Raw genomic sequence first — 13,759 nt, 5'->3', positions numbered from 1 at the left:
TAACCCCTAACCTCAGCCTCGAAATTCTCTAAACATTTCCTATCTGCCGCTGCAGGTTGGTCGCCATGGTCTACAAGCGTGTTTCTTTCTTTTTCCAGCTGCTTCCGTAACGGATCCGGATGCATGCGCAATAGATCTGGTGTGCCTTCAGGCTCCTTTCCATGGCTCTGGGGGAATAAAGCTCGATCTGGGCAGAGAGACGCATTTCCAACAGGATCTACAACAAATAAAACCAGATCTGAAAGAGGGCGCAGATATACATCCTGCAAACCCCTCTTGCCTTTGCTCCATGCGATCTGTGGCTGGCGCACCCTGATCTCTAAGAGCATTATGTCATTTTGCCAAATCTCAAAAATCCTTGAGACTATAAACTCCACAGATACACTGCCACATTGATCTGGAAAGGTTTGGGTCGATTGTCTGCACCGTGCCACGGAGTATTCCTTTCCAGCGTCGTAGGGGTCAGCTCTTACCGTGATTCCAAGCCCTAGTTTGCCTTCAGCCCATGCAACAATCGTTGGGCCAGCTTCGGCCGTTAGCAGATCCCACAGAGAGGCATCTTGCTTTGGGTCTTCCACGTTCCAGCTTCCATCTGTTCTGAAACATCTCAGATCTACAGTGGCCGCGGCGGCGCAGATCAAATTGCCTAAAACCCTGACTCCGTGCACCGCCTCCATCGCTCCGATTCCCTTCTCTTGTGATTATTATTTTCATGTCCAGGTTGGTATTTATTATATATGTTATCACCTAGAACTACAGTCACATGTATATAATTTTTGTCCTAAGTTCACTGTCAAAAATGGGTGTCAAATGGTTTTTGTCCTATGTTCTTACTTAGGGGTCATGTTTCTAAAGGGTTTTGATGTGAATCATTCTCAAATACCGTTGGTCATCCTCCATCATGATTGCATAAGCCATGTCTTATCTTGTACATGTCACTGGTCCTTTCCGTATTTTCGCAGCGCAGTCTTATTGGTTAATTTTGCAGCGCAATTATTATTTAGCCATTTCGCAGCGCGTCAGCATCCAGCCATTTCGCAGCGCATTTTGCCAATTTATAACTAACTGCGCTACGAAATTGGGGAATTGTTCAAAACCATAGCCAATATCTCACCCATATCACCTTTGTCACCTATGGGTTTTGTGAGAATATGATATATGCATAGAAAAGCCTGTTTCTGCAAATTGATGGTGAAGTTTGTAATTCATCTGAGTTATGGCTACAGGTTTGCTTGCCTTCTAGTGAGAGTTTAAAGTTTGCTAACCAGGATAAAAGTCCTCAATCAGCTCCACTGTCAATGACAGCTGATGTTAATAGAAAGGTGGCTTTTGAATAAGGTGCCAATCATAAGAAGGAAAGCACACAGGTGTATAATAGAAGATGATGGAAAGCGGACAATTTATGGCTACCTTGCCAAACCATCAGACATGATCCGGATTAAGCCATTCATAAGTAAATTGTCAATTGAAAGCTACATGAAAAAGGTCTTGGAACCCATTCATCTATATGTTCAGTTAGTGTGTGATGATAAATGCTTTATTTGGTTTGACTGATGGAGGAAAGATTCACCAATCAAATTGAATTAGAAGAAGGTGAACTAGTTGAGCAGAGTTGGGAATGTCGGTCAGATGATCCAAATCATGGCCAAAAGACTGCAATTGATATTAACAAGGATGGAAAAGATACTACAGATCATACAATTCAAGGAGGTGCACCACAACAGCAAAACATTAAAAGAGCGCGTGGTGATTCAAATCATAGTCAAAGAGATGCAATCTTATGCAAAGATAGAAACAAAAGTGAACATGTCATTATGCGAGAGAATGTACAGCCCCATCAAAGTTGAAGGATTGACATTTGATAGTGGAGGTTACAACATCAAGACAGGACCAAGATGTCTTATTGAACTCATGAAGTTTGACATGGGAGGTTCTGCAGCAATTCTTGGTGCAGCAAAGGCTATTGGTCGAATTAAGCCTCCCGGGGAGGTCCATTTCATTGTTGCTGCAGGTGAAAACATGATTAGTGGCACTAGTATGCGGCCTGGTGACATAGTTACAGCTTCAAACGGGAAGACAATTGAGGTAAATAACACGGATGCTGAAGGCAGGTTGACATTGGCAGATGCTTTGGTTTATGCATAGTTTCAAGGCAGGCATATTTCTCTGTTTTAAGTAGTCAACTTCCAGGAGGTATTTAGAGCAGCTGAAAGAATATTTTCGAAAATTGAAAGAGGTTTTTATTCCTAACATACTGAACTAGAAAAACCTCTTTCAGTTTCTTCAAATTGATTATGAGCTGGGAGAAACGAGTGACTAAAAGTTGCATTACAAAACTGCTGTAGGTGCAGTTTTTAATTTCCTGTTTTACACATCTTCTTCAAGGATCGATTCTGGGCAGCTGGAGTAGTTTTTCAAAAAACCAAAAGAGGTTTTTGTTAAGCACGGATTGATTCACAAAAACCTCCTTCAGTTTTTCCAAATACGTTTTCTGTGAGAAATTATCAGCTCTGTCCCAAGACATATTTTTCAGCCAGAACAGCAGTTTCGTAGCGCGCTACGAAACTGCGAAACTGCTGTAGGTGTTGTTTTGAAACGCATATAACAGTTTGATGGCAGAATCAAAAATTTGCAAAGGAAACACCTCAGTGACATGAAAGGGATCAAAGGAAGCTGCTACAGCCATTCAACATACGCCATGTGTACCTTTAACAAAAGGTGAAAGATTTTAACCTAAGTTTGGAATTTTTGGTCATAAAGTCACTTTAATCTCGGTGATTAGGGTTTGGAGGGAGCTGCATATGAAAAGTTTCGGTTGGCACACCTGTTCATCAAAGAAGCTTCCAGCATGTCAGTAAACATATCAGTAACATGGTAATATCCTATATTCTTGGGTTATTAAAGGCTTAAGGTAACTACGGCTGCATACTCGGTGATGGGGGACCAGAACCGAAAATTTAGGGTTATTCTCCACCAACACAGAACAGATCAAAGCCTTCGGTGTTCAAAGCCAACATGGGACAGTAATTGCTCATTTCATGCCATCTCAGCCAAGCAAAGAGAAAGCCAGGTGTCAAAGCTGCAAGGAGAAAGCAATTTATGAAGAAGATAGAGTTAGAGTTGTAGTTGGTTTAGGATTCTTAAACACTATAGTTAGTTCCTTATGTAATTAATAAATTAGTTAAACAGCAGATAGGGATAGTTAATAGCAGCCTTCGATGCTCCCCTCATGCTGGAGGAGGAAGCTCGAGGTGGTTAAGCATGTATTCTTATATATGGATCAGACTTGGATGTAATTAGGGTTGGATGTTTTTGAAAAAACAGAGTTTATATTGGCTTATGTAAAGACTTGTTACAGTAATATAAGAGACTACTTTTTCTTCTCAGGATTCATACTTTGTTCAGATGCTCAAGATGTATGTGGCTTTGTCTTACCCTTGATGTTTTACAGCTTTATAGATACACAATCACTCTGAATTCACCTAGCTGCTCAGACTTCCTGTGTGTATTTATGAGTTGAGGTTCATTTGAGAAATGTTTTGAGTGTTTAAACATTACATGCCCTGACTTCCATGAATGAGTAGTTTTATGGTTTACTGAAATGGTGTTTGACTCCATGAGCCCAATGGAAGAAATCTTATGTTGTCTGTCCAACCAGCATGTTTATTAAGTTTTCATTTCAAGAGTTAGCCCTCTTAGTGTTAATCATAATCAATAGTTTGTTTGAGAGAGCCCTCTCTGACTAAGGAGGCTAAGCCTTAGTCTAAAGCCTGGTTTGAAATAGTTACATAAGATCTTGCTAAGTGGCAGCCCTTAGTACCTGATTTTGTGATAACAATATACATGAGGGAGAGACTATTCATTTCATCTCCCGATGACTATTCATATTACTTATTATTTATTTACATTATATTCACCCAATCTTGATGATTAGGTGTCAACATTTCCCCCCTTAATCTAAAGGGATGTTGGTGATTCCAAGCATCATTCTGAATCATTCAAGCTTTTTTCTTCCAAGTTCTTTGGTGAAGATGTCGGAAATTTTCTCATTAGTGGAACAATGACATAGATGGATTGTTTTAGCCTCAACATGATGTCGAATCAGATGATATTTGGTATTGATGTGCTTCATTCGATCATGGAAATTTGAGTTCTTAGCCAACTTTATTGCAGAGGTATTGTCAATCATGAGTGGAGTTGATTGTACTTGTTTTACCTGCAAATCTTTAAGAATTTTCCTGAGCCACACAATTTATTTTCTTGCTTCAGTTGCTGCCACATATTTTGCTTCTATTGTGGAATCTACTGGAACCGATTGTTAGCGTGATCTCCAGGAGACAGCTCCTGATCCAAGACTCATACCATATCCTGAAGTAGATACCCCAGTTTCTTTGTCTCCATCGAAGTCTGAATCAGAGTATCCAATCAAGCTGAAGTTGTCCATCTGTGTATACTTGATTCCAAAGTCTTGAGTTCCCTTCAAGTACCTTAGAACTCTTTTTGCAGTAGACCAATGTACCTCACAAGGCTTTTTCATAAACCTGGAGAGGATTCCAATAACAAACAAAATGTCTGGTTTGGTAGTAGTTAGGTAGTTGAGACTTCCTACAAGCTGTCTATACTTTGTTGCATCCTCAAATTCTTTTCCTTCAACAGATGTGAGCTTTAAGTTTTGTTCCATTGGAGTAGTAAGAGGATTGCATTCTGTCATGCCAAACCTGTTCAACAAATCTCCAATGTATTTCTTTTGAGAAATAAATATGGACTTCGGATGTTGGGTTACTTCAATACGAAGATAGTAATGAACATAGCCCAAATCAGTCATTTCAAAATTTTTCCCAATTCCTTATTTATGGATGCAATGTAGCTTTCATTGTTCCCTTTCATCAAAAGATCATCTACATATACCACAAGATATACAACTGTTTTGCCAGCCTTCTTGACAAATAAAGTTGCATCATCAAGATCATAATGTTTGAAATTGAGTTTCAAAAGATGATTAGTTTTTCATACCAGGCTCGCGGCGCTTGTTTGAGGCCATACAAGGACTTCACAAGTTTGCATACTTTATGTTCATGTCCTTTCTCAGCAAATCCTTCAGGTTGGGACATAAAAACATTCTCTTTTAGATGTCCATTCAAGAAATCAACTTTTACATCCATTTGATGGACTTTCTAACCGTTTTGAGCTGCTAGGGAAAAGAGTATCTTGATGGTAGCCCATTTTACTATGGGAGCAAAAGTCTCCTCATAATCGACCCCTTCCTTCTGTGCAAAACCTTTTTCCACAAGCCTAGCTTTGTGCTTGTCAAGTGAGCCATCCGCTTTATACTTGTTCTTGTAGACCCACTTGCAGCCAATTGGTTTGGTTCCTAATGGAGGATCAACTAGCTTCCAAGTGCCATTATTTATGAGGGCATCATACTCCTTTTGCATCCCTTCTTTCCATTCATCATGAGAAGGATCTTCTTTGAAGGAAGTTGGTTCAAAATCTGTAGACAAGTTCAATTCACAATCTTAAGAAAGATCCATATCAATAGGTGAATTAGAGTCATCTACATCACCTCCATTTTGCCGGTTTGAATTTCTAGTTCATGTCTTTCCAACCTCATCAAGATGAACACTTTCATGCATCTTTGTCAGCCACTTTGGGGGACCTTTCTCAGATGGTCCTAGCTGCTCCGCTGATTGAGTTGGGATTGAATCAAGGTTGAGTCTCCCAATTATGTCAATCACATCACTTAAAGCATCATCCGATTTTGGAGTTTCATGCAGGGGAGAGTGTTCTTCAGAAGAAGATTCCACATGTTGATCTAGTATACAAATCCCCCCTTCAAGATGTGGAATCTAATTATCAAATTCTTGAAATGATTTTGTTTTTGCGAATCTATCCAAGCGATCAAGTTTCCGCTAAACAACATTGTTAGTTTTGGATGATTTGAGAAAAATTACATCTTTAGATACAACAAAATTTTTATTTACTTCATCATAGAGACGATATGCTTTGGAGGTGTTTGAATGCCCCAGGAAGATACATTTACGACTTCTAGCACCAAGTTTGTTTCTATGTACCTTTGGTATCAAGGCATAACAGGTGGAACCAAAGACCTTGAGATGCTTTACCGAAGGAACATGTCCATACCACATTTCATATGGAGTCTTGTTTCTAATAGCATTAGATGGACATCTATTCTTTATATATGCAACACATATAAAAACATCAGCCCAAAACATTATCTTTACATTTTTGAAGAAGAGTATGGATCGTACCATATTTAAGATTATCCTATTCATTCTTTCAGTGACACCATTCTGTTGGGGATTATAAGGCACAGTTATTTGATGTTTGATCCCATGTTGGCAAAGATAGCTTTCAAATTCATTTGATGTGTATTATTTTCCATTATCAGTGCAAATAGATCCAATATGAGATTGTGCATCATTTTCAATCCATTTATTAAAGTTCTTGAATGTTTGAAAAGCATCAGATTTGTTCTTCAATAAATAAACCCAACACATTCTAGTGTAGTCATCAATAAATGTCATCATATATTTGTTTCCATTTGTAGAAGGAACGAGAATTGGACCACATAAATCTAAATGAATGAGTTCAAGTTTTCTATGTGCTCTTGAATGTGAATCATGAAAAGATTGTTCGCTATGCTTTCTCAGAATGCAAGTATCACATTGCTTGAGTTTCCTAGGAATTGTAGGCAAACCAGCAACACCATTTTTCTTCAACAAGCAGAGGTTGTCATAGTCCAAATGTCCAAATATAGCATGCCATAATAAACATGATGGAAGTGTACCTTCTTCATAATGATAATTTTATGAGAAATGTTGTGCACGAGCAGAGGTTCGTTGCAACTTGAGAAGTCTTTCTTCTTCTACTCCCCTCATGAGAAGTGAGTGGTCAGATGATTTTCTTACCTCAAGCTTGCCATCAAACATATGAATGGAGTGACCTTGCTGGTGGAAGTGGACCAAGGAAAACAAGTTTCTCTTAAGCTGTGGGAGATATAGAACATGATGCAGAAGAAAGTCTAGAAGACCAGGCAGTTTAAGCCTGATTTTGCCAAGCCCTGATGGCTTGATTTTTTATTGGTCTGCGAAGTATACTACTCCATCAACATTGTCAGTAAATTCTTCAAAAAAATATTTTCTATGCGTCATGTGGAAGGTTGCTCCTAAATCAAGCCACCAATCATTTTTCCAAGAAGCAAGTGAAGCATTAAATAAATATTCATTTACTCCAATATTACATTGTGCCAAAACATAGTGAGCGGATTCAGGTGCTTTACCTTTGTCTGTATCATCAATTTTACCTTTCTGTTGGTTTCTTTGTTGCTCAATTTTGTCCCATGGTAACTTGCATGTAGAGGCATCATGTGATCCATTTCTCTTGCAGCGTATGCAGTGAAAATCTGTCTTTTCTCCTTGAGAGTGTCTACCCCCCCTACCTCTGAAATATCTTCCTCTTCCTCTTAGACCACCTCTTCCTCTGGAATAATCTCGAGCATAATTCTTTTCTTTATGAGCAAGGCACATAGCCTCTTCAGAAGATCCAGGGGCTGTCTTCTTTCCAAAATCTTTCTCTCTTTCAACAAACTTTTTCACAAGAGAGTCAAAGGTGATATCTTTCAGAATTCCATTTGCTTACAATGAATCAAGATAATTGGAGTAGGTAGGATAAAGTGCCTTGAGAAAAGCGATAAGAGGAATATCCAATTCAACCTTAGTGAATTTGATATCATGGATTATAGACTTTACTTCAGATGCAAGAGTAAGAGGATCATTATTTTGCAGTTCAAGAGTGAAGAGTTTAATCATGAGTTGAACAACTTCAAGTGCAGAATGTGAGTCATGGAGTTCTTTCAGCTTTTTTAGGGCTTCAAAAGCAGTTGAAAATGACGAAATATGGTGATTCACCTCTTCATTTATAGATTCTACGATTAATGCATAAGCTTTGTTGTTCTAGTTTTCCCAAATGACGAGCTCTTTGTCTGAGGGAGGTTGTTCTGGCTCTTTATCTCCGTCTCCAACACACACTCCTTTCCACAACTCATTGAAAATGAGCACGCGTTTTATCATTCGGGACCACTCAGGATAGTTCTCTTTTCCAGTGAGAACTATTCCCATGATGAATATGATTGAATGCATACTATAACAAAAAAAAATCTACTGCAAAACTTTTACTCTTAATCGGAAAAAAATATAGTTCTGATATGACTAGACAGCAAACTCAAATTGACATCAAATGTCAATACCCGATATACATTGGCCTTTTTTTTGGTAATATGCACTATTCAAAATATATATGGGTTTATTTTTACATTGATCACCTAATGCAGCCTTACAAAAAAATTTAACACACCCATCACATCCTCGAAAGTATGTAATAACAAACCTAATTCTACCTAAATAAATGGAAAAGGAATCCTCATAATATTCTTCAGTACAAATAATGGATTCCTATTTTAATATTACAAAGGTAAGAAGACAATGTATTAGTGAACACTGCAATGTTTCCTAGCACTCCATTATCAAAGCGGTATTCCATCAAACTTTGTGGTCTCATTACATGCAATAATCAATCCTTCAACATTCCATGGCAAGAGGAATTTGCTCAATTGAAAATCAGTGGATACCCGTTCACGAGGAGCAATTTGCTCAATTGACAATCAATGGATACCCGTTCATCAAAACAGTCTCATGACGTTGAACACCACCCATGACAGTCATTGTACTGCCTTCCTTGATGTGTCCTCGTAGATCTTGAGAGGCTTTGATTCACACACCAGCAGCGTTTCACACAATAAAATTGGTCATGGAGACGATTCATGCACTCAACGTAGTAACGCTAATGCTCTCAAGGCAGTAGCGTGGAATGAGCAACAGTTCAACACTCCATCCTGACACATGACAGAGATGGCCTTTAGTCCACTCATAATACAATTATGCAGTGGGCGCAGAAAAATTATGTAGCAATATAATTGTGCAATGGGTGCACAATGGGTCAGAATCACTTATGGCAGACAGAGCACACAAGGGCAGTGGATGGAGAGCGCAGTAGGCAAAAGGGAGTTACAACTATTTTTTGGAACTTGGTCTAATACCACGTCAGACCAGGTAGTAACTCCTCAAAGCAAAATTCATTCGTATATTCCATTATTTCAGGTCGGTCTTTATTATATACATGAGGGAGAGACTGTTCATTTCATCTCTCGATGACTGTTCATATTATTTATTATTTATTTACATTATATTCACCCAATACTGATGATTAGGCGTCAGCAAATGTCATAAGGAATAATTCACTCCCTTGGATATGGTATCAAAACACTTCCAATGGGCTAATGTAGGACATTGTTTCTTTCAAACTAGTGAATACCTCTAGTGATAAATAAAGACCTTCATACAAATACACTTCTCTATAGGGTTAGAATGTGCATAATAACTCTACCCATTATGACCATGGTACTACAACACCTAAGTAGTGGAAGTTTGCAGTACCCCAAAAATTTAAAAATGCCACCTTCCATGGTCTACAATGCCTCCTAAGTTCATATCAATGCACCTCCTGATCGGTTTATAGTGTGGTAAAATCCTACACCATCGACTAGTTGGGGTATGCATACCTCCATTAAACTAAGGTGTGATACAGTCTAATATCTGTGAGCAACAAATATTTTCCTATTTTCATTAAATATTTTTAAATAAATAAGAAGTCAATAGCTGATATATTCAAAGACATTCTATAATTATCAAAGTAATTTCACAATAATGTATTCAATATTCCCATCAATTATCATACATGATCTCTAGTTCATGGAATAACATTGAATAATCTTATCAAACAATATTATTGAATATACCATCTCATCAACAAAAATCATTGAATAACCACATATGAACATAGAATAATCTATGTAATCAATCATACAATCTCATTAAAAAAAATCATTGCATAACCATACTTGAACATAGAAAAACTTATGTAATCAATTGTCATGTAACGTAGGAAACAATTATTTTTTGGACATATATCATTACTACAAAATTATTTACAATCTTATCATTCTTTGCACTCTCATAATTATATTTCCATATCCAAAATGATTTTCAAAGGATAATGTCTTTCCATTAATCAATTCTCACAAAATTAGGATTTCATATGAGAATGTTTAGAAGCCTCATATTTCCAAATCTTTAATGGCAATAAAAGATATCTCCATCAACCATGATAGTACCTATGAATTTTATGCTAGGATAATCCAATGAACCCTAGGTAAAATTGGTGTTGGGACCTTTCTTTATATGAATTTTTGTTACATGTTTAAACTCTTAAATATGTTGCTAGTTATGGATCAAATAATAGTGTTGATTTTTATGCTATTTGGATTGTTTTAAATTTTTTTATTGAAAAACACTACAAAAGATTCAAGTAATGGGAGATTGAAAGCTACTAAGGGGTTGTGTAAATGAAATATGTATAAGAAGCCTAAAAATCATTTTTACATGGTTCTACATTGGTTAGGAGGAAAATGATTACTTCTTTTTGTTGAGAAATCTAGGGCATTAGTATTAGTTGTTCTCTCTTCTTGGTGACTGCTGGTGAATTATGTTTACTTGATTAGATTAGGATATTCTTTATGTTAGATTATTAATTTTCTTCTTCATCAAACAATGATGAATGAAAGAACATAAATCGACAAGAGACACAATATTATCCTTTGAGAGGAAAAGCCACACAAATTCTTCTTATAGATATTCCAATTGACCAATACCAATACCAAGACCCCTTACTTATTAGCCACTCCCTTATCAAGTAAAAGTCCCCCTCCTCCTTCTTGATTACTTTTTCTGGGTTCCTTAAACTTTAGACATTGGACCATATCTGTTGCCTTCTAATATACCAACAAACCATTCCTTCCTTATAACAACAATGAGATCTATTGTGACCTTTCCTCTATGAGAGATCAAATTCTTCCAGCAGTGATAGTGCCCTATCAATGTATCATAACATGAATTCATCACTACTTCAAGAGCTTTGGACTATGGTCTATACATCCGCATGTTAGACTCAGTCTTGTCAGTCTTCTGTCAGAGTCGAATTCACCAAGGTTCATTTCTCGTCATTTGCAGTCATCAAATACCAGTTTGGTCAAAAAGGGTCACTTTAATCCTTAAGTCCAGGTTTTTGTCTCCAGAAGTGTTCACTAACGCCTGTAGGCCAAAGAAAGCTTCAATAAGGTTTCGCTTCAAGATCCACATTATTAATAATGCTGAAGGACAATTCTTCTTCAAAACTCTGTTTTAAAGAAGAAATTATTAAGTTTGTTCAATACATGGTTGATAAGGTTTTACAGCTCTTCAGGCAGCCCTGCCCATCTTGCTAGGTTCAGCAGCCCCTATCCCTGCAAAAGCACAAACAGACAGAAAATCATCAGCACAAAGAGACAAAGCAAGATCTGCAGGGGTTGGAGCGGGATTTTTCAAAGTTAATCTAATTATATCTCATATCAACAAGTGTATGACTGGAAGCCCCTAGACAACATTAAGTACGAGAAAATTCATTTAATCGATACAGTACCGGTTTTCCTTTATTGAAGATGGACCTGCAAACAAAGCAAATGAAATACTATTGGAAATGAAGGGAACTTTTGGACCACATGACTGTAGGCTGCTATGTATTAATTCTTCACAATCAAATGAAGAGATCTTACCAGAAGATATCTTGACTCCTTTTGTTTCATCATCTTTGATAATTCATCATCTGACCATGTTCTAGGCCGCTGTTTCAACAGAAATGACTTGGAACATATTAATGAATTCATGCAAGAATTTTCAGTAAAGAATATTATCCCATGCATGGAGCAGAAAATACGCTCCTTGAATCAACAGGTTTCAGACACAAGGAAGGGGTTGAAAAATCAGTTTAAAACCTTTGGTGGCATAAAGGGAAGGATGATACTGCTGATGTTTCGAATGGGTCCATCTACACATTTAGTTCGATAGAGTCTCAGATCAGAATTTTGGGAGACAATGCCTTTATGCTGGATGATTATGAACTTGCCCTTTCAAATTATCGATTGTTATACAGTGACTACGATATTGACAAGGCTTGGAAGCGTTACGCTGGTGTTCAGGAAATGATTGGAATTTCACTATTCATGCTGGATTAATCAAGAAAGGAAGCAGAGTATTCCATGGAAAAGGCTTTTACAACGTATCAGAAAATAGGTGCTCAGGTAAGAGATATGCCACAAGATGTGCACTTTGGTGATCGGAATTGCGCAAAGCTAGGGGGCAATTCAAGGAGGCTGCCAATGTCTACTTTCGTATCTCTATTGAGGAACCAAACTTACGTGCAGGTATATTGTTGGAGCAAGCAGCCTATTGTATCTGCGTGCAAATCCACGCATGCTTAGGAAAATTGGATTCAATCTTGTCCTTGCAGAAAATCGCTACACTGTATGTGGACAGCGGAAACATGCTATTAGAGCATATGTGTGTGTTCTTCCTGTATTTGAAAGGCGATGGATGGAATTATATCAGAGACCATGTGCACTTTAATCTTGGAAGATGGTATGCTATTATCGGGAAGTCAGAACTGGAAATTCGACATTTAATAAGGTTACTTTCATGTAGTCATCAATCATCTGTAACTCAGGAAATGCTTCTGTGAGATTTCACGCGTGTTTTTGAGAGTGTTGGTAAAAAAGATGAAATGTTCAAACTGAAGTTGTCTTCCATTAATATGACATCACTGAGAATTCATTTGAGGATCACCGCACATATGCCTGTGCTGGAGCTATTCTTTTACCAGAAAAGACATGGCAATATTTGGAGGAAGGATTAGTTCCATCGACATCCCCGACATCAAGTAACTGGTTAGATTCTGCAGCAAGGTCTTCTTCCAAATCTTTGAAAGGAAAAGATAGCAATATTTGTATTGCTGGAAAGGCTATAAATGTGGGGCTTGAGTTTAAGAATCCTCTTCATATCCCTATTAATATATCTGCAGTTTCCCTCATATGTGATTTCATTCCTGAAATGATGTCAGAGAACGTTGGTGTTGGTCATCATGGAGAAAAAGAAATTGGATCTGAAATTGCACTATCTAATCATATGCATCGATGAAGAGGGGAACATATATGATCGTGGTGCTTCTTCATTGGTTTTATCTGAGGAGGCTTCTAGTCTGAAAGGAGGTCAAAGTATGATGGTACATTTGAAAGTGACTCCTAAAATGGATGGTTTCCAACATACGTTGACAATTGATTTGTATACTTTGAGTTCTGTTCAATACAAATTCAGTGAGGGAAAGGTACGGTGCCCAAAATTATGCTTCTAGAAGACATTAGACTATTGCAATTTAAATCTTTCCATCCCTGGCATATCGAGCTCTTTGTGCATATTAAGGTTGAAATTATTCCAAACCCACAGCTAGAGATTGTTAGTGTTCCAGATCAAACTTTCGATGATGGAGCAATCTGTCATGCTTACGATGAGAGCACAGCAAATCAATCACAAATAAGTAATCAAACTATGGTGAATGAAGTCAGATTGTACATTGAGACTTTTATGAGTAAGATGACGAAATGGGAGAATGATTTGAAGCAACTTCACACCAAAGTTAAAAAGCGTGAGGATGAATTGAGGAAATTAGAAACCAATTTAAGTGAAGTGAATAGTTCTCTGAGTGACTTGGAGGCAGCGCGGCGCATATAACAGGTGGCGCGATGCACTGAAGGAGC

The 13,759-nt window shown here is 37.7% G+C and overlaps 1 pseudogene; it reads left to right on the top strand.

Moving 5' to 3' along the window:
- The first annotated feature begins 1,824 nt into the window (after nucleotides 1-1,824).
- LOC149234994 (uncharacterized) lies at nucleotides 1,825-13,733 on the top strand (annotated as a pseudogene).
- The last annotated feature ends 26 nt before the right edge of the window (nucleotides 13,734-13,759 follow it).

The sequence above is a fragment of the Pinus tabuliformis genome, chromosome 8, assembly GCF_031772625.1.
Source record: "Pinus tabuliformis cultivar Carrire ecotype Pingquan chromosome 8, CPIR1, whole genome shotgun sequence".
NCBI classification, from domain to species: Eukaryota; Viridiplantae; Streptophyta; class Pinopsida; order Pinales; family Pinaceae; genus Pinus; species Pinus tabuliformis.
Note: the sequence above shows the minus strand (reverse complement) of the source record. Positions and strands in the feature narration are given on the sequence as shown.